The sequence below is a fragment of the Capra hircus genome, chromosome 16 (assembly GCF_001704415.2).
Source record: "Capra hircus breed San Clemente chromosome 16, ASM170441v1, whole genome shotgun sequence".
Classification (NCBI taxonomy): Eukaryota; Metazoa; Chordata; class Mammalia; order Artiodactyla; family Bovidae; genus Capra; species Capra hircus.
In genome coordinates this window covers 13,675,828-13,697,633 of record NC_030823.1, presented here as the reverse complement: position 1 = coordinate 13,697,633, position 21,806 = coordinate 13,675,828, and the positions used below count along the sequence as shown (strand labels likewise).

Below are 21,806 nucleotides of genomic sequence, written 5' to 3'. Positions count from 1 at the left end.
AAGCTCGCACATCACAACTGGAGAGCAGCCCCTACTCGCTGCAACTAGAGAAACCCATTGTAGCAACAAATAGCAAGCAGAGCCAAATAAATAAATAATTTTTTAAGTGTCCTCCCTTGTTTAAATTCATTCAAACCCCATGCCGTGTATACGCCACTACCATTATCAACCAAATATCAACTCTGTTCCAGCCATAATTTTATTCCACAAATTCTCCTCACTTTCTCGCTATCCTCAGCACCTTTGCTTATACAGTTTATTTCACCTGATTTATGATTTTGACCTGGATCTTTTCACCTGCCAAAACCCAACCCTATCTCTGAACTTCAGACTAGGTTGCGACTTCCTCCGCAAGGCCTCTGTGTGACCCTTCCAGGTTAACCAGTTATAGTTTATGAAGCCATTACTTCATCTATTATAGCACATTGACACTGCATATTTATCTGTGTAATGTTTATTTGTCTGCATATCTCCCCTGCCCCCAATTAGACTTCGTTTTAGGAGGACAATAATTGTTCCTAGTTTAATGGCAACTGAGTACAGTTAGCAAAGTGTCTGAAATAAAATTGTTTAATAAGTATTGTTTGAGTGAATGAATAAATGATGATAAATTAAGTACTAAATTGAGGTGTAATTAATGGGATACAGATGGCAAGGTTAAGAAAACTTCTTCAATGTGGGGCAAAGAAAGAATATTTTATGGAGGAGTTTGCAACTGACCTATGCCTCAGGATGGCACTGGCTTTGACAGTTGAGAAACGAGAGAAATGGAGTTCTGAGGTCATAGTTTCTGTGTTCAAATGATAATCATAAATGATATGTTCAAGCAGTACCAAAGCAAAGCATTCTTAATGTTCAAAAATTGTTAAGAACAAGGATCTGAAAGCATCATTATGAATTAGCTGTAGGTAGACATATAAGGTATTCTCATGATCACACACACAATTGTGGAAAGTTAGGAAACTTTTCATTTATGTTCCATTATTCAAGGTTTCAAAAGATAGACCAAATGAATGAGAGTTCATGAGCAAAGTCAAACACAAATCCTCTTCTCACTAATGAGTACAGTGTGTGACACAGTATTGCAACCGTTGAATTTAAAGAATAATAATATAGATACAACAGAGGAATGGGTTGGCACCTTGCTTTGGAAGGTGGGGGATGGGGAGAAGACTGATGATGGAAATGGCATGCTATATTTAATTTCTTTACAACAAAATAAACATACATTAAGATTTTTGATATGCCATGCATGTTACCAATATTTCCTCTTTTGCCTCCTAGAGGCACAGTGTGGCATGTTTTATTATCACCATTGACTTATTTAGATGACTCAAGTTCAGGGTGAAAGCACATGCAGCAGTGCAAGGTTCAAGCACTTCTCTTGAACTTAAACCGAAAACTGTGCTCTCTGTTAGACCACACCACAACCAAATTAGAACTAATTGCATATTGGAAGTTATTTATTAGGATTTTCATTGCCACTTAATGAAATGCTTTTGAACAAAATAAAATCTTTAAAAGGAAAATATAAATAATAAAAATAGAAAATAAAATGAAAATGGGAACATTTTATCTCAGGCAATTATAAGCAAGTGATCTGAGTAACTACATATTATGAATTTTCATAATATAGGTTTTCATATGATGGCTTTTCAAAGCATGTCTGCTCCATATACTTTAACGTTTTCAATAAAGATTATAGCTTAATCACCTAAATGTTACTCAGTTTAATATCTTTTAAGACATACTATAAACTAAAAAACAAAAATCAGAACTAAGGGTTTCAGACTGTATGTGTTATTTATTGTTAAAAGTATAATCATGGTCAGATTGATTTAATATACCTATCTGATCTTCAGAGATATTACAAGATTAATCTAATGGTCTGATTACTCAATCTGATTATAAGTTGTTTTATAGTATAACAAAAATAAAAAAAAGCACTATCCAACATACATAGAACTGGTATCTCAAGACGGGAGACATAATATCATTTCAGAAGAGTGAGATGACTTTAATATTTTGTTGAAATGTACCTATAAATTTTTATATAAGGTCAGTTTTATTACGTTCTCAAACATACCAGATAATGATAAGAATATGAGGATCATTTCTAATAAGTATTATTTGAAAGAACAACAGTGTGAAAACTCAAGACTACAGCTAAAAACATAGATATATTTATATATTATAGTTACATTTAGCAAGGAAGATCCCTGGATATAACAAAAGTAATTTTAAAGGTATAGCTTTTCATGAATACCAATTAAACTCAAGTGTTAAATTTGACATATTCAAACATGCATGCATGACATGACACATCGTCTTCCCATATTCATGTACATACAAATTACCATCTTTGAATGTTCATGAACTATATGTAGTACATAGTCAAATTTAAGAAAAGAATGAGAGTATCATTATTCAGTGATTTACATCATCTTTTTAGTTATGACGCATTAATTTATGACTTTAATTCAATTCCAGTTATTATCTATAATTTTATACTTCATATGGCCTAAAATTGCTCTTCCTTAATCTAGACATTGTTTATTTCAAGGTATTGATTTTTAAAAAATATTTATTTAGTGACAGACTTTATTTTGGGGGGCTCCAAAATCACTGCAGATGGTGACTGCAGCCATGAAATAAAAAGACACTTACTCTTTGGAAGAAAAGTTATGACCAACATAGACGGCATATTAAAAAGCAGAGACATTATTTTGTCAACAAAGGTCCATCTATTCAAAGCTTTGGTTTTTCCAGTAGTCATGTATGGATATGAGAGTTGGACTATAAAGTTGAGCACTGAAGAATTGATGCTTTCGAACTGTGATGTTGGAGAAGACTCTTGAGAGACTGTTGGACAACAAGGAGATCCAACCAGTCCATTCTAAAGGAAATCAGTCCTGAATATTTATTGGAAAGACTGATGCTGAAGCTGAAATTCCAATAACTTTGGCCACCTGATGCAAAGAACTGACTCATTAGGAAAGACCTTGATGCTGGGAATGATTGAAGGCAGGAGGAGAAGGGGACAACAGAGGATGAGATGGTTGGATGGCATCACCAACTCATTGGACATGAGTTTGCGCAAGCTCTGGGAGTTGATGACGGACAGGGAAGCCTGGCATGCTGCAGTCCATGGGGTTGCAAAAAATCGGATATGACTGAGCAACTGAACTGAACTGAACTGATGCCAAGTCTTAGCTGCAGCATGTGAGACCTTCTACTTTCCTGACTACAGATCAAACCTGGGGTTTCTGAGTTGAGAGCACTGCCTTAGCCACTGTACCACCAGGGAAATCCCTAAAGGTATTGAATTTTTAAAGAACCCAGTGGAGTAGGTAGGATTTTAAGGAACCCAATATACATAGGTAGGATTTTGCCACTCTCTTTTCCATACTTCACCAGATGTATAGAGAAGTCATTGCTTTATCTTAACACATCTGTTGAAGTAAACAGTAATATGCTAAAATGGAAAGAAAGTCATTCTGACTCTTAGCTATGTAATTTATTACTGGGTTTATATGGGAATTAAACCAAAATTAAGTTTTTCTTTTTCTTATGAATTGCTAATTCTTGCATTTTTCCCTTAAACAAATTTATAAAAAGTAACACTGATCCTTGAAGTGAAAGAAAAAAAAAAAAAAAAAAGAAAAGCCATTCAATTCCAGACATCACAAAAATCTGAAGTTCTCCACTCAGAGACGACAGAAATAATAGAATTTTAAGGACAATTTTAAGGACAATTGTTTCGGTGGGTTAATAACTATTTTAAATTATTTTCAATGATTGTTGGAAATTATTAAAATAACTGCCTACTGGATGGATTTTCATTCATTAGCCTTCTAAAATTTTACAATGTACTAATATTATCCTCTTAAACACCTTAGTTGATGACCAAATGATGAAGGATCTGCTGGCATAAGAACCTGTGGAGCCCCTCATGTCTAACACCCTGTCATGCACATTGTAAGGTTTGAGAACATGTGCTGAACTGAATTCCTTTTTATTTTCTTGAAAATATATGAGCTGCTTCATTAGGTACTGCTTACACTAGAAAGAGACTGTCACTATATTAATATGGTATAATGTATTATTATTGTACTTTCTCAATATTCTTATTCTAAAAAAGCTGAGCTTTCTTGTTTTAAATCACATTGTTAAGATTGGGCTTAGAAGTGAATCTTTTTAGTCATTTAACTCTGCTAAACCTGTTTTCCAGAGGGCACTTGTCGTTATTTATTTTATTTAGCTGATGGAGCAATACAGTGCCTCTGAATTACAGCTTTAAGTGTTTTCCATCTTAATGAGGGTTAGTATTCCTCTGAGGAGGTTATATTGTGGAGGGAACTAATCTCCTGCTTGATTCTGTCAATACAATCTTGTCTTACCAATAAAGAGGAAGTTAAATGCTACTACCTAATGGTAGAACTGATTAGAAAAAATGAATAGAAAGTGAGTTCCATTCTCTAGTTCTGTCCAGAACATAGGAGACATTATTCTTAAAAGCCCAAATTTCTAGAGTCACTTGCTTTATCTTTACACTTTAAATATAAAATATTTTGGTGTTTTGATATAAGTGATCATAGAAAAAAATCTTGGTAAGATTCAGATTGTACTCAATTTTCATTCAGAAGGAAAGTGGTCAGAGACTTAAGAATAAAGTTCAAATGGAAGATATTTAGAATAGTATTTTTAGATTAAAAATCTATTTTTAAGGTAAAATATAAGGGGTGCTTCAGAAACCTTATTATAATTAGTATCTTTGACTACCAAAACTGAGAAGCAGACGACAGTCTAAAATAAAGATTAAAATAATCTATGTACAGGAATGAAGTGGAAATAATGGTACCAGACATCTGGATTTAATATGGTTACTATAACTGGAAACACAGTTCTGCTTTTTCTGGCATGCCCCAATAATAAAAAGCATTCTGGCTTGTGAAGGACAAAGTGCTTCTTGTCAGTAAAAGAATTCTGCCACAAAAATGCAAGTTTATAGGGAATCTGATGAAAAAAGTTAATTGAAAAAAACGTACTCTGTGCAAATTCATGCACGTGCAAAGATAATAAACCTTTTGCTCCTGCCTTTATGGACAATGGCCTCAGTTACAGTTTTGCAAAGTTTTAGAAATGCTTTATAAAAAATATATATTTATGGTGATCCTGAGGAAAAATTGAAAGTATAATACTAACTTGTTGCTTAGCTAAGGTATCTTTACTACTGTTGATAAAGGGTTGATGATGTATTCTAAGACTAAAACATAATAACTGGGATGAAGTTCAGAAATCTTGGAGTTTGGTAACCAAATGGACAACAAATCTCTTGCTCTTTAATAAGATTAAAACTTGCTTTGAAGTTAACCAGGCCTAGAAGGTGAAATGAGCTTTTGAATTAGAAATCTCTATACTGAGAAACACAAATAGAAGTGTATAATCTGAAGTCACCCACACACAAAAATAGTGTGTGAAGGCAATGGTAACCTGGAGAAGGCAATGGCACCCCGCTCTAGCACTGTTGCCTGGAAAATCCCATGGACGGAGGAGCCTGGTAGGCTGCAGTCCATGGGGTTGTGAAGAGTAGGACACGACTGAGCGACTTCACTTTCACTTTTCACTTTCATGCATTGGAGAAGGAAATGGCAACCCACTCCAGTGTTCTTGCCTGGAGAATCCCAGGGACGGTGGAGCCTGATGGGCTGCCGTCTATGGGGTCGCACAGAGTTGGACACGGCTGAAGTGATTTAGCAGCAGTAGCAGCAAGGAAGTTCCAAAAAAGTTTAATAATATTATTAAAAAGTTTTTTCAAAGAACCGGATTGTTTCAGCCATAGAAAACTCTTTTAAAATTTCAAAATAATAATATTCAGTTTCTTTATATTCATTTGCAAGGAAATGAAAATATTCGAACTTCCAACATAAGAGAGGGCTTCCCTAGTCGCTCAGTTGGTAAAGAACCTGCCTGCAGTACAGGAGACCCAAGTCTCTTTAATAGTTATCCTTTAATACTCTAGATAGAAAATACATTTTTTACTGACCTATCTGTAAACTGAGGAATTTGACAACTATCTTTTTCTCTTAAACAGAATTATATTTACAATATCAAAATTGGACATGTGTGAAAATACAATGAGTGATCAAGCATTAAATTTGCCTTGTGGATTAATTCAAAGCATACTTCAAATAGCAAAAAATAAAAATAAAAAAATATGCCTCTTAAGCACAAGTGTGTCTTTTCATTGTTATATTCCCAAGCTTTACCCTAGTTCACTCAGTGGATCAGACATCCACTAAATATTTCTTTAAAACAAACCAAAAATAACAAAAAGACGTGATCTACAGCAAACAAACCAATCTATCAGCAAGCCGTTAAATCTTTGTCTGCTGTTCTCCAATTTCTTCTGAACTACCATCTAATAAATAGTGTCAGAACATTTGTGTTGCTCTTGTTTAGTTGGGCACTAAGCTGTGCCCAATACTTTGGGACTCTGTGAACTATAGCCTGCCAGGCTCCTCTGTCCATGGGATTTCCCAGGCAAAAATACTGGAGAGGGTTGCCATTCCCTTCACCGATTCAGAACTCTGGGTGTTTGTAATTAAAGAATGAGTCTTCGGCAATGGACTTTTGCTTACCCAGTTTGCCAGAGATGCTGGGATGGTCTAAGTTTGCATCGGTAACTATCCTTACAGTGCCTGGCATTGGCAATATATTCTAGCTTGTGTAACTAAACTTTTTTCTAAATATGAACACCTGCTTTCCCCATCATTGCCCAACACAGAATTGTGAAAACATTTGGTATTTTCAAGGACCACTCTTGGCAATAAATTACTTTAACTGCTAAAATAGCTCACTGTCTCCACATTCAGGGAGATATAAAGAACTTAAGATACTAAGTTTAAAATGAAAAGTAAAGTAAATCTATTTTTAAAAGAAATCTAGATTATTAAAAAGTTTTTATATAAAAACAGCCAGCCAGGTTTTGAAGAATTTTATAAGAAAGAATAAATAGGGCATTACTCTATCAGAAACAGAGAAACTGTTGAATATAAGCTAATACCTAGCATATCATGTACATACTAGAGGTAGTTTTAAGTCTTCATTGAATTTGTTATAATATTGCCTCTTTTTTCCTGTTTTGTTTTTTTGGCCACCAGGCATGTGAGATACTAGCTCCCTGACCAGAGATGGAACCCACATCCACTGCATTGGAAGGTGAAGTCTTAACCACTCCTAGTAATTTTTAAAATCATACTGTCTGAACTGGCCAGGAATACCTTCTAAATAATAAACATAGGAATCAATATTGCAGGATTTATCTGAAACCAAAATCTGGTAATAGAAAAAAATTAATAAATAGTTAATAACTGTCCAGTTTCAATGCTGAGCAAATACATTGTTATCTTCAGCTCAGACCTTTGCAAATCTATATCTAAAAGACAGTAAAGTAAGTCAAATTGTTATCATTTTTATGATGAAAGAATCATGTGACCCTAGACTAAACTTTGGTTTACCTTACAGATTCAATGTTATTGATGAGAAAGAAATATATTTAATAGTTAATCACAGTTTATGTCGATGTCGGAGTTGCTGTTTTTAGTCTAAATCAGAACTGATTTCCTTAAAGAGACACTGTCAAGGATAGGTTGGAATAGTTCTAATGACATGAGTGATCTTTCATATCTTCCTGGCCTACCTTCATAGATTGTAATTTTTTGTTTTGTCTTTTAAATTGGTTAAATAAGAGATGTGTTTAAATGTTCACATTTCATGGATGGATGGAAGAGACACATGAAAACCTGTTAGAGTTCACTCTAAGAAGAAACATGGATGCTGCAAGTTATTTTTCTCCACAGTTATGTCACTATTCAAACATAATTGGTGTTACTCTTTTAGATGAAATATAAAGAAAACTATACATTTAAAATTATCTGTCCTTGATCTACAAGCTCCCAAATAAGCAGACAAGGTGTTGCAAAAATGTGTATGTTGGGAAGTAGCAATGTAAGACTAGAAGTTCCACTCAGAGGTGAGAAGATGCTGAAAAAAGTACTTTAGTCAAAAAAGAGGCTTCAAGAATAACTTTGTGCTGCTTAAGAAATTGCTCAGGGTTGTTTTTCTTAGCTATGAAATTTAAGTTTCAATTCACAGGGAAGACTGGATTCATTTCTCTCGGTTCACATTTCAAAAAAAGAAGAAAAAGAAGTGTTGTTTTTCAGTGATTGGGAAAATTTCAAAAGTGGAACAGAGTATAACTTACAAACCAAACAAATGCACATTCTATCAAAAATTGCTTACTCAAGACAAGTTTTGAACTAAAATTAACAAGTTGGTTAAAAACCTCATTAGGAGTGAAATTAGTAATAAGAAACAAAAAATATACTTTCTAATCTGTCGCTGTTGTTAAATGATCATTGGCAATTCATTTTTATTCTAGACTATTCAATTTTGGAAACTCTAGTCTTATTCCACATTATTTGATAGTATAATCTTGAAAATATTTTATCACATGTATATAATGTATTGAAACTTTGTATTCTGGTGACAGGCCTGAATGAATAATTAGAAATTCTCATAGTAAATTCAAGTAAAGCCACTCAGTTTAAATGTTTTGAGTAAGCTAGACTTGTCTGTATATTAATATATTTGATGTTATATAAGAAAATGTTGAGAAAAATATGGGTTAATTATCTTAAAAGAGCATTTTTTTACAACTCTGTTGTGTGATTTATTCAATCTTTAATGATTTTCTTCTGAATAATTAGATTTTGTTCATTACTATTTGAGGTGTTCATTTCTGAAAAAGACTATTCCACCATCTCTGTACATACATTTATGGGGCTGATTTTTTAAAACCATTAGAAATATTGCCACACAAAGATAGGAAAGCCAGTTAAATATATTATCTATCTCAGAAACTCAGTGATTGAATTAACTTTTGTTCTATATTTACTTGGGCTACCTCAGAAGGAGCTTCTACACACAGTATTAAATTGCATATCTAAAAGCAGTTACAAATACTTGTATCTTAAAAGTGCATGCATATCAAAGATATTACAAATTACAAAGGACTCATGATAAGCAACCTGCATAAATATGTGATTTTGTATTTTGATACTTGAGTGAATCCATTTAAATTTACTCCTTGATTTGATTTAATCACTTTTCCAAACTGGCTTCTTTTTAAGAACATGATTTGAAATGTTTTAAAGATCTTATGTTTAAGTTGTGAGACTGTTTAATGAAACTGTGAAGTAGTGGGTCATTATTTGACACTGAAAAACTAAAATGAATGCTTACTCAATTCTGGTCTTCCCAAGGCTAGATTGTTTTTTAATGGTGCAATATTCTAGAGATAGCTTTTAAAATTAACAAAATGCAAGACTCCAGAAAAGTTAATAAAAAAAAGCTCAGTCCTGATGAGGTTGGCTGATACTCACAGAAATCAGGAAGAAAAAGTCTAACTAACTATAAGCATTCTTTCGCAATAAATCTATAATGAAATTTAAATGAAGCACACCATTATGAGACAATAATTCTTATGTAGCAGAGAACTACAATACATTTGAATGTAATGTTAACATATTTATTAATTTAATCAATAAATATGTATTTTATAGATTTAATTTGCTGGAACTGTAACATGGTAGTTTCTCTATTAGCTATTAAAACAAATTTGTTATGCCTTTGGTGCTTTTAAAGTCATCCATGTCTGAGAAAATTAGGGTTTATGCAGTAATACAAATACTCCTAAAATATAAGTTAATATAGGTTACATTGAGGAAAATTACCATTTATATCTCTAAACTTGAGAAATTATAAATTATAAAATATAACAGTGAATATGGAAGAAAAAGGCTCTATAAGATTTCCTAATTATTAGATTGCATGTCATATTTTCACATCTGAATATATGCTTTCTTGGTTAAAAATAAATAATTTAAAATTAACACAATTATTTATGGTAAGATAAATTACCTAGCAATCTACTCAGCTCACTAAAAGTATATTAGTTATATCTTTTAATCTTTAGGGGGAAAGAAACTGGTTAGAAAATTATCACTGTGTTTATTTCAATTAGAGCATCTATTAGTTATTCATGATTTGCTACTTTGAATATGAAATTGAGAAATATCCCAGAACTGTTTGCATGAATACTTTATTTCAAACATAAATATAGAAGAGCTAATTCATAGCTTATGAAATAGTTATCTATGGAAACTTTGTAACTGGATAGGTCTGCAAATAAGTAATTGGATATAAATATTCTTAATAACCCATCAAATATCCTTGAAATGATAGCGATAAAAGCTTTAAAATATTATTGATGAGGATATTTGATGACCAGTATAAAATGCCTAGAGTGGCTATTTGATATCGCTAAGAAAGAAAAAGCTGGATCAGAACCTCCAGACATATTTTCAGTAAAAAGGCCATTAGTGTTCATGATGAAATTTCATCTTCAGAGAATCTTTTACTCTTTTATAGAGTGGAATAAACATCTTTACACCACCCTTTTCTTTCAAGAGTGAAGACTATCCATTAGCAATCAATGATATTAGGCACATTTCTTTTTTCTTTTGCTCTCCTTTAGAACTCATGAATTGTAAACATTAAAATCATAAAACTAAATAACAGTACATGCAACTCTGGTCAGAGTTACACTACTAAATGTCTAAATGAAATTTTCCAAGTAATTGCTAAATTAAAACACCAACAATGCTAGATGTCACCTAATTAATTCTGGTAAGCTAAATATGAGTTGATAAATGATAGGAATTACCAGTATGATTTTTCTCAAGTTTATTCATTATGAAAGTTGTTATATGAAAATATTTTGATCTTGTTTTCAATTAAACTGAGAGAAATCAACAAGTTAATAATGTAAACCGGCTAAGAAATCAGACTTTCACTAAATGACAGTGAAAAGCCAGTCATGAACAACTATTTTTGTAAAAGTGACTCTTTTCACAGGACAGACAGGATTAAAGTCATAAGAACTAATGTGCCTTAAGGAGTAAGCTTTTCTCTTTCTAAGCTATATGATATCAAAATAAAAGAAACATTATGTAAACTCATTAGACACCATAAAAACAAACCAAGAATATTTGGTACATATATATTGGTACATACATATATATGTACCAAATATATATATATTAAAATATATATATATATTTTAAAGTTGAGTCAACATTACTTCTTTCATGGAGAGTTTTATCAGAAAAAAAAAACCAAAAAAATCAAATGCAAATGATACCTTTTTCAAAATATATATTACCTCCACAACATTTATCTTTTTAAATCATCCTTATTTAGGGTCATTTTTTTCTACAACAACACTCTGGTGTTTTCAACTATGTGAGAGATAAGGGGTGTAAAGAGTAGACAGAAATCTTACTAGGATCCCATTAGTGAGGAGGAACTAAAAATAAAACTGAGGAAGGAATCTTAGATCCATCTCTCTCTACTTTCACAATAACCCACTACTAGAGGTAAAAAGAAAAATGTTAGAAGACCTCGTTAATCATAGGTCATAGTCATAATATACAAATACCTTTGGGATATTTTTTAATAAAAGATGTTTGTTAAAAAGTTGACACAGATAATCTTTATATTCCTCTTCGTGTCTGAACTTTGAGCTTCTGATACTAATACTCAATTTTCTAAATGATTTAAATTTTAGACACTTACTCTGGTCAGTAATTACTCATTTGGGAACTAATATGAAAAAAATCAAAGTAACAAGTAACATAGGAAACTGAAGCATAGATTGATAAGAAAGCATCGAAAGTTTTGAAGTTCTCTCAGTTGACTCTTTTTGCACTTGTAGAGAGAAAAACACAAAGGCACTATCTTGAAAAGACAGTCTATTTTATTTAAAGAACACACAAACCTAGCAGTAAGGCTAATTTCATATATGCATGTACGTGTATGATACATACACATAGACACCATCATGTACACAGACACTCTTAGAATCCCAATGGTTTCATCCTACTGAGGTTTGATTTACTTGACTATCATACACCAATTATTCAGCATGATTAAAACAAAAAATGCATTATACTTTATAAAAATGTACATTTCCATTACAATGTTGAGTTTATTTAGAGAAAATATCTCATGAGAAACTGAAAGGACATATTATCTGATTAAATGATGAGTGAAATCAATCATATGGTATCATGCTTATTTTATTTTAAAATACTATTAGAGCAATGTAATTTAAAATAAACGCCTCTTCACTCACCCAAAAGTGGACATAAATATGTAATATAATATATAATAATGTCATGTTCACTACAATAGAACTTTAGAAGATAAAATGCAAAAGAACTAAGAAAGTGGAATTCATTGATGAATTACTTCTTCCAGTGGAGTAAAAACTACCTCTTGCATCAAACTAAGAAAAGCGCTATAACTTTGCAATTTTATGACCCAAAGTTGCAATTATCTTTCATATGTCTTCAATATGTTATCAGTGAGCCTTACAAGCAGAAAATTATTGATCAGAGATCTACATCAATAAATGTAAGCACTTAAAATATTTCCAGAGAAAAATCTTAAAGAATACAATTTGTTAGAGAAGAAAAACTGCTAGAAATAAATGGAACAGTTTTAGGATTGTACCTTATTAATATTTCTTTTTGCTTCACTGTGTGGGGACTCCAGACTCCCTAAACATATTAGCATAACATAACAAAACAATATCAATAATAACAACAGAAGTTTTTCAAATTGAGTTTTAGCATTTTAATTGAGTTTTTTCGGGGGAGGGAATTGTTGTTAAATCTGAGAGTGGAAGAAATCTATTGGCTGGTAACATTATACATCTACAAAACTTGGAATTTTAAAAGTCTTATTTATGGGAGATTTTTCATAATGGAAAAAATTGTTTATATTGTATTTTTCAGTTTCTAACGGGTCTCCTAAGCCCAAAGATTTCTGTACTGGGGTCAAACATATCTTACCTTAAGGCAAGCTCTTTTCTCACTGTATTTGACAACACAACCCATATCTACTCTAAAGATTTTTTTTTTTTATTAAGAAAATTGCATGAAAATACCCCCCAAAAAATTTCCCTCAAGTAGTCAGAGTTAAATTTCCGTTTGAAGATGCCCTGAATAGTTCTCCAGCTGTCCTTTATGTATTCAGGTCTGTGACCTTAACAAGCAGTTCTAAGGCATTTCTGCAACTATTTACTTCCTTCATTTGGGTTCTACATTCCTTCCTCTGATGTCTACCCTCTCCATTTGTTCCTCTCACCTTGGCCCAGTTTATGATTTCTGTAATATTGTTAGACATTTAAGTAAATGTACCTCGAACACTCAAATGAATGCATGTTAAACATTTAAATGGATTTAAACGGCTCATGAATGCAAATATTACGAAGTTATGCATCATAGCAGACCCATTTGAAAATACATATAACCCATCGCTTCAAACAGGGGGAAAAAATGTCACGGGACGGGTCAAACACAGGTTATCTCATTGTCAATAAAATATAGACATTCAGTTCTTACCTGCTTAACTGCATGATGATAAATCTAAATGGCACGCAAAAGAAAAAAAGTCCCCCAAATCTGATCATTTGTCTTCGAAGCGGCTGTGACAGTTTTAGACACTGGTGCTTTCTTCTTAGCTTATATTTGACTGGCTGGACTATTTGTAAGCAATAGTAGGGTTATTTCGCAACACCAGTCACCTCTTCGCCTTTTCAAGCCTCGGGTGGGCATTTCACACAGCTGGAAACATGCATGTTATCCTCGGAGGTAACAGCCTCCCCAGCGTTTCCTAGTCGGATTCCCCTCCAAGGGAGGTCTCTGCCCCTAAAGGGCTGCTCACGTTCCTGACCTGGTTGGTGCAAAGGAGAAGGCTCTCTGGGCTCAACTCTTGGGGACTAGGAAAACAGCCATCGGAGACTTCAACTCTCAGCCACCGTTCAGCTGCAGATCCAGCTTCTCTAGCGGCCGGGAAGCACCACCCCCTCTCGGGTGGATGCCGAAGGGGAGCGCGCCCAGCCTGGACCCTCCTACCTCGCGCCCCACCTCCAGGAAAGGGGGACCGAAACAGAAAATCCTAACTCTCAAGTGAGGGTAATAATAGAAGCTGAAAGACTCCCAATCCCTACGGTTTGCTTTACACTTCCATTCCAACCTCTGGCTCCAAGTTGACATCCAACTCCTTTCCTCCACCCCTCCCGCCCGCCAGATCCCTGCGAGTTGTTGAAGCAGGAGAGGGTGTGACGGTCAGCTACACTTTCCCACAGAGCCCAAGAAGTCAGCTAGCTCTTCTAAACCCAGCTAAGCGGACGGATGCAGACGGCGACTTTTTTTTTTTTTTTTTTTTTTGAGGCAGGCATGCTGGAGAGCAGTCAAGTCTTAATCTTAGTCACAGCTCATCAAAAATAATAATAAAAAATAAATAGAAACGCAGATGGGAGCGGATGAGGAATTCTCATACCAAATGTGGCCTCTCGCACAGAAAAGCGGTTTTGCTCAAAACCGGCGGGAGGAAGGCTGGCAATGGAGCGGGAAGTAAGGAAGCACCCCTGGCGCGCGCCCGGCTCCGAGGCTGCGATGCCCAAGCCGGGCGCACGTTCGCCGCAGGGGCCGAGAGCCAAGGCTGCGCCTGCGGGGCGGGCGCGGCACGGGGTACCGTCCCCACCCGGGCGAGTAGTCCCCACTCCCGGCGCCCAGCCCGGGCAGCCTGGTCCACCCAGCCCCATGTCCTCCGCGCCCCCGGAGCCCAGGTAGCTTAGGCGTTGCCACCAGCTGCGGAGAAACCTCCAGGCGAGTCGCCTGTTGCTACCCCACCCGGCAAAAGCGCCTTTGGAGGTACGAGCCTGCTAGACGCACATCTCCCCTCCACCAACTTGAGTTTCAGGTTATGATACAGGAAAACGCACTTACCTAGGTACCTTATGTCTGTGCCTTACTGGGGTAGACTAGGTTAAGAAGCAAAGATCTGACTGCACTGAAAGTTAGATTTTTTTTTTTCCTTCCCTCCCTCCACTCCTGCGCAACAGCAGCAGTCCTCCAAAGAGAATGTTTGAATTGGTGAATTATGCTAAGCCCTCGCTTCTTCAGCTGAAGTCTCGGACGCTGATGGCACTTGTCTGGCAGAACGACCAGGATGGGAAGGAGACCAGGTAGAAACTAGTGACGGGTGAGGGGTGCCAAGCGGTGCGGACCACAGGCAGCCCCGTTTTCTCCCTGGGAGCCGGGGTCGGGGTGGGGGGAAGCCCTTGAATCCCAAGACTGGGGGATGGGGTGTCGCTGCAGCTGGAGTACTTTTCTGTCTGGAAGCTAAAAGGCTCTTGAATTAAAAAAAAAAAAAAATTACTTAGGTTTTCGAGTCAGTCATCAGTCATCAATGACGACAGAAATAGTTATTTCTGAGAATTTTTTTTAAGAAAGAAAAGAAAGAAGGGGGAAAAAGGGGGGGGGCTTGAACAATAGGTTTTCACCTCTATCCATCAGAAATGTAAAAACCAGCAACTTGTTTTTATTGGGGGGAGGGGGGATTCGCAGAGGGGAAAAAAAAACTCTATGCATTAGAGATGACTGATGATACTTTCAGGTTTGGCATTAAATAAATACTGTGTCCTTGTCAATGTGTGAAGTAAAAGCTGAGATTTTAATGTTTTTCAACACAGCTATACTTAAAAGGGAAGTGGTAATCGTAACCGTCAGTTTAGCCCATAAAAATGCTCATAAAAGTGAAAAAAAATAAAACACTGACATATTAACATCTTTATTAAAAATGAGTCTAGGGGTTGAACAAGTGTGAAGAGTGAGGCAATTAATGTTTTCATATTAAACCTGTCCCTCAATTTCAGTGATTAGAACCAATATAATCAGTACTTGCTTCTGATAGTTCTCTTCCTCTGAAATGAGCACCCTGTGTCCAATTAACTGTTCACAGGCTAAATTCATAAAATCAAAAATGTACTCCCAAGTGTGATGCCCGAATTTAAATACAACACCCAAAATAATGTGTTCATGTGTGATTTGGGATGCTGTTAAAAAAAAAAATGGTGCACTCAAAACTCACACTCTTCTTGTTACCATACAGTGGATTTTAGTGCTTGATATCCTGAACCCATAAAAATGCACTTTAGGAAAGTCCTCCCTAGTCATGTAATTGCTTACAATGAGCAAATAGTGACCTGAACAACCTTCTAAAGATCAGGAACTAGTGAACTTTCTCAGACCCTGTGATTGTCAGCAGGTCAGTTTTAAGCTCGCTCTTAGATAAACATATAAAATTTGATCTTTCAAATGGCACAAGAATATGTGCCAAGAAGCATTGCGGGGTGGGGTGGGGGGTGAGGCTGGGGGGTGGAGGGAGGGGTGGTTAATATATCCTATAACCTGAACATAAATGAGTGCAGAAATAAATAAAAAATGTAAAAAGGGATGGGGTGATTCATTACATGCGCTTTATCATAGGAGCACAATTGCAAGGAACATACTAATTAATCAACAGGGTCACACAGATCTTTGGGTTCTGAAAGTGACAAAAATGTAAGAGATGAGATATTTTTTAAACACACAGGCTTATTAAAAATAACACTAGCAGTAAGTTTCTAATCGCATATGAAGAGAAGAACTTACCAGAGGAAATTTCAGGAAGCAAGAAGACTGTGAGAAAAATACATCCAGGATTCCAACAGATATTCCATGATCTTCCAAAGCAAGGTAGAGTGATGAGCTTCAGGCTGATGGAACTTTGAAATAATCAGCAGTTCCTGGTGGCATGTAACCAAGTAAAAACCAGTCACACGGAAAGCCAGGAAGCCCCAAGGAAGGGAGGCAAAATGTGAAAGAGGTGCCTTTTATTGGGGCGGGGGGGGGGGCGGGGGGGGGCGGGGGGGAGCTGAGAAGCGGGAGGGGGGTAGGCTTATTTGTGGTGATCCATAGGCAGGCAAAGTGAAAATTTACGGACTGTACAGCCCCAGACAGTGGGGGAAAATAGAAGCTGTGTAACCCCAGAGACCAGAAGGTGGACTACAGATAAATCTGCGAAGAGAAGTAAAAAGATGCGTTGAAGACAGCGAGATAAAGAGAGAACTAGTGAGCGAAGCTGTAGTCATCCTGATAGACGGAGCAGCAAGAATGATTTAGTCTACTCGGGAGGATCCAATGAGAATTCAAGAGGGCACCGCTTCGGAAATCCTGCTCAGATCTTCCCTCTCTCAGTTCTTTAAGAGTTACCTGCGCTGGGAACATTATTATTAGGGTTAACAGTATTCCATCAGTGCATTCCACTAGGATCTCCCTTTCTCCCTCGCAGCAACGGAGGGAGGCGTAGTAAGGAAGCCCAACTCCACCGAGCCCCCCAGATAAACCCCTGTGTTCACTTTAGGATGGCCGGATCCTCGAGGATTGGCCTGGGGGGCTGAAGATGCGGAGGAGGCCGGGTCTCCCGGGCGCTTTCGGGGGCGCAGGGCCGGGAGGCGTAGGCAGGGGGCTGGGGAACCGCTGCTGGAAGCGGCGGCGGCGGCGGCAGGAGCCCTCCCAGGTCCTGCTTCCTCGGCGAATCCTGCTTCCCCGGGACTCCAGGCAATGGACTTCCATCGGGAACCTCAGCTCCAAGTGCCTCACTTTAGCAGCTAGAGCTTTGGAGGTTCTGAGGATCGTCCCTGTCCCTGGGGGCAGAGGGTGGCAGGCTGCGAGTCTCCCGCGCCCCCTCTGATTCCTGCACTAGTAACGGAGGGAGAGTGAGTCAGAAATGGTTTTGCTGCCGAATGCATTATCTGGCCATGTTCACAGCCCTGTACGGCACAAGCGATCGCCTGATCGATCCGGTAAGACAAGCTTGATTCCTCTTCCCCTTTCCTCTACCTCCCCATCGCTTCTCCAAACCCAAACCCCAACCCAAATCCCAGCTTCTCTCCCTCTCTCTCTCTCTCTCTCTCTCTCTGTCTCATTCAGGAACTTCCCTTTTCTATTTGAAACCTACTTCCCCCAGGGAATTGCTTGTGTGACTGAGGGGCTGGTGATTCTCTTTGCAGATGATTTAGATTTTGGCAGTGAAATGCACCCCCGTGCCAACCCCACCCCCACCCCCCACCCCAGACACACACACCCTCCTTAGAGAGGTTCTCTTCATGCCCCAGGGATTCACTCTCAGCCCTAGGGTCTGGGTAAAGAGCGCCGTGGGAGTCTTTTGCCCTCTTATCTTCCGCAGGACCCCGAAGCTTAAGCATTATTCACCTCTCTTTTCTTTCTTTCCTTTCCTTTTCTTTTTTTTTCAGAAATTAGAGGGAAAGGTAGAGTGAAAATTGATTTCTTGCAGAGACTGAGGCGCCAAATGAAAGAGGGAATAAACATTTGCCCTGGATAAAAATGTTCTTGGTAAGTAATCTTATTTTCTGCGGTTGAAAAGGAAACACATTGCTTCTCACTGCCCCATCCCCCACTCCATTCATTTATTTGCTCTCTGTATGTAAATCACGAGCCGGGTCAGTGGAATTTTTCTTTTCCTTCTTCCTAGGAAAGTAGGAGCTTGTAAGGATGAATTTGAAGTAAAGGGGCTTGAAGAAGGCAGTGTGAAGGCTTTAAGGTCCTAATTTCCTGCATTCAAAGTACAAACTCAGTTAAAGCTGATGCCTGCTTGCTTGCTAAATGAGTAGTTAAATACCTCCCTGATTTCTTACTGAAATTTTCCTTTCTGAAAATAAAGAATATAGTTTGGGGTCTGTGTCTATGCTTTGCATATAGCTTGTCCATGTTCTAAAATATAATATTTTCTCAGTTTCAGAAATAATGTGAATCGCCCCCCCCCCCCGCCTTTTCTTTGTAGGGGGGGAGGGGCAGGAAAGATGAAGTCATAGAAACGTTTTACAAATGTGTGCACCTTCCTTCCAATTCTTGCACCGGATATAAACTTATAAGGTCCAGAGTAGGCTTTTGCATGTCATGGTGATACCTGTGAATTCATCCAGTCCTCTGGCTTTCCTGAGTCTACAGAGCGTCCCCAGCCTGCACAGACTCCTGCCTGGAGAATGGGTAGGTGGAGGAGTGGGAGGAGCCAAAGGTTGATTGTGTTGACATCATGTGTCACTAGGTGCTCAGAATCACAAAGCTTGCAAATTGTGTGAACTCGGTTTTGCTAGTGTAAACTGACCACTTTGGAGATGAATACTTAAAGGAGACCTGCTCTAAAAGAAATTGTTGCAATTTTGAGTTCAAGAACATGATTTATTGGTGAACTACTCATATTCACTTTTTCCTCCATTGTTATCATTCTTTCCACTGTAAACTCCTTATCCTCAGTTTTAATGATAATGGATTATTTAACTGTCACAAAATGTAGTCCTGATACAAACAGACTGCCCTTAACCTCATATGAAATAATTCATCTTAAAAATTCCATGGATGAGAGAGTAAAAATAGACTTTATTTCTGATCAATTTTCTAGAACTTGCTAAGGTAAAATCCCAGAACTAAGTGGGTGTGTGCATGTGTAGAAATCCGTACCTATTATTCCTATCAAAATAGGCAAGGGAAAAATTTTTTTCACAAAGGACATGTTTGTATAACTCTTTTTCTTTCTCTCCTCAGGCTGTATTCCATTACTAATGATGCCCTAGAGCAGAAGGTTTCCTCCAGTCATCTCATTTAACCAGAAGGATGATTTCTGTGCATGTCCCTGTGTTTTAGACACATGTAGCAAGAGAGATTGGAGGTCCACCCAAGGAGGATGACTTATTACAAACACAAACCTAGCAGTTGTGGTTTGAAAGAACATACTTTTTATATAAAAATTACAATATGCTGTTCAAACCGATTTAAGCTATTATTCAAGGAAATAGAATTATTTATTGAGAACCCAACTTAAATTAGAAAAGTAACATTGACATTTTTAGCACATATGTGAAATAAATGTGAGATTGATATTCTTTTAAATATTTAGAGAAAAAAAGAGGACAGGATGAAAAAATACTGTGACCCATGGCTCCTTAACTTTAAAAGAGTTTACAGCACTTAGACATCAATAAATAATGAGTATTTTAACATTATATTAGATCATGTGATTATATTTTATCAACCCCCAGATAGAGCTGTCTCCTAACTGGTTTCTACCTAAGTGCAAGAAAGTTTGAGCTTAGACCTTACTCAGAAGTTATGCATTTTATTTTTATGTTGAGCTTGTCTTTTCCTGGGTAATCTTCACGCACATCTGCAGTTGGTATTTTAGCCAATTTTTGTTATTGGTAATGTTCTTGTCTGTTATTCTGGCTCCATCTTTTTTAAGAATATGGGTATCACCTAATATATTTCTTACCTATTAATCCACTAAAATTTCTAACACAAAGCAACATTCAAGACATGTTGAATTAAAGAAATTATGAAGCAAGTTGCTTGTGAAGAAAAATATCAATATACTTCAGATTATTTTAACCTGAAATAAATGTGTAACAAAAATGGGTTATAATGAGATAAGTACAGTCAAACTGTTCCTTGTATACATATGTAACACTCACATTTATACATATATAGTTGCCCTCATTACAATGCTTAAATTTATTCATTTTAGTCTTATGCTTATTTTGATTTCAGAGTTTTCTCTTTGAAAGTGTCTTAAACTTCTTCAGTAACTAAGTGTGAAAGCATCTTCATGTCTTATTTCATGAGACTGTAAGGGAGCAGGACCCTAGGAGGCTTTCCCAGAACAGACCCACACACATGACCTCCACCTGCCTTTGTAGAAAAACTTTAGTCAAGGAATAAAGTTCATCAGAGAAGTAAGAAGATGCAGAGAGAAAGAGAAACAGTCAAGCATGACAAACTAATACTTTAGCCTTTAAACAAAGTCAAGGACCTTAGTTCCTCCTCAAAGGCTATAGATAATATTCTGAACTATATCCTTTGAGCTGTTTTACAGATACTGAAACCCCCATCAGGTAGAAGTAGTTACTGTTGTCTGCCCAGAGACAGGGAGACCTCCAGGCAGGTTGGAACCAGAAGGCTGATGATATTGACTCCCAATCACCTCATTATCAACCAAGCGGAAGAATGAACACAAGCTGATCGTGCCCTGCTCCTTGAATACTTAAATAAGACTCCTCACTACTGCCCGCCTCTGTGGTAGGACACATGGTCTCAAGGGCATTAGCCCTCTGTGGCCCTCTGTGCTTGTCAAAGAAATAAAGCTATTTCTATTTCACCCAAAACTCTGTCTGATTTACTCCAGCACCATTGTGCAAAGGCCAAATTTCAGAAACAAGGTCAATAAACTGACCAGTACATTCACATCTCAGAAAAAGTGTACTGGAACTTGAAGGAGTATTAAAGGTAGCTTAGCCATTTTCATTATGATGAAAAATTTGAGCACCAGAGAAATTGAGTCATTAGCGTAATCATACACTAGCTACTAACCCAGGGAATTTTAAATATAGTTTTAGTAACTTCTTAGCTAGTATTATTCTGAATCAATTATATTCTATTGACATTGACATTGAAGTCTTTCAGTCGTGTCTGACTGTTTGTGACCCCATGGACTGTAGCCTACCAGGCTCCTCCGTCCATGGAATTTTCCAGGCAAGAGTACTGGAGCGGATTGCCATTTCCTTCTCCCGGAGCTCTTCCGGACCCAGGGATCGAACCCAGTCTCCCTCATTGTAGGCAGGTGCTTGCTAAACAAGTAGTGTTTTTGAAATTAGGCTAAACAATAAATGAAAGAGAGAAAAAGCAGTGTAAAGATGAATATATTGCAGTCTTCTCCAAGCTTATTTTGTTGCTAACACTCTTTATTGTAGATTTTTTTTTTCTTTTTCTGCTGTGTTT

At 36.9% G+C, this 21,806-nt stretch overlaps 1 protein-coding gene and 1 long non-coding RNA gene across 5 annotated transcripts in view; one reads left to right on the top strand and one right to left on the bottom strand.

Annotated features, from left to right (window-relative positions):
* Positions 1 to 16,849, bottom strand: part of BRINP3 (BMP/retinoic acid inducible neural specific 3) — a 482,774-nt gene extending 465,925 nt beyond the window's left edge. Inside the window, exon 1 of one of the 3 annotated variants that reach the window (XM_005690466.3) lies at positions 16,629 to 16,849. The gene's annotated coding sequence lies outside the window, so the exon portion shown is untranslated. Of the gene's footprint in view, positions 1 to 13,532; positions 14,179 to 14,921; positions 15,194 to 16,628 lie in introns of those variants that run through there. The other 2 variants (XM_013970070.2, XM_005690467.2) reach the window with 2 other exon arrangements.
* LOC102171266 lies at positions 16,918 to 21,188 on the top strand. 2 transcript variants are annotated; one of them, XR_001919274.1, is made up of 4 exons: positions 16,918 to 17,821; positions 18,272 to 18,371; positions 18,511 to 19,025; positions 19,581 to 21,188. It is a non-coding gene; the product is annotated as an uncharacterized LOC102171266 (long non-coding RNA). The 2 variants fall into 2 exon arrangements; XR_001919273.1 differs by having other exon boundaries at positions 18,272 to 19,025.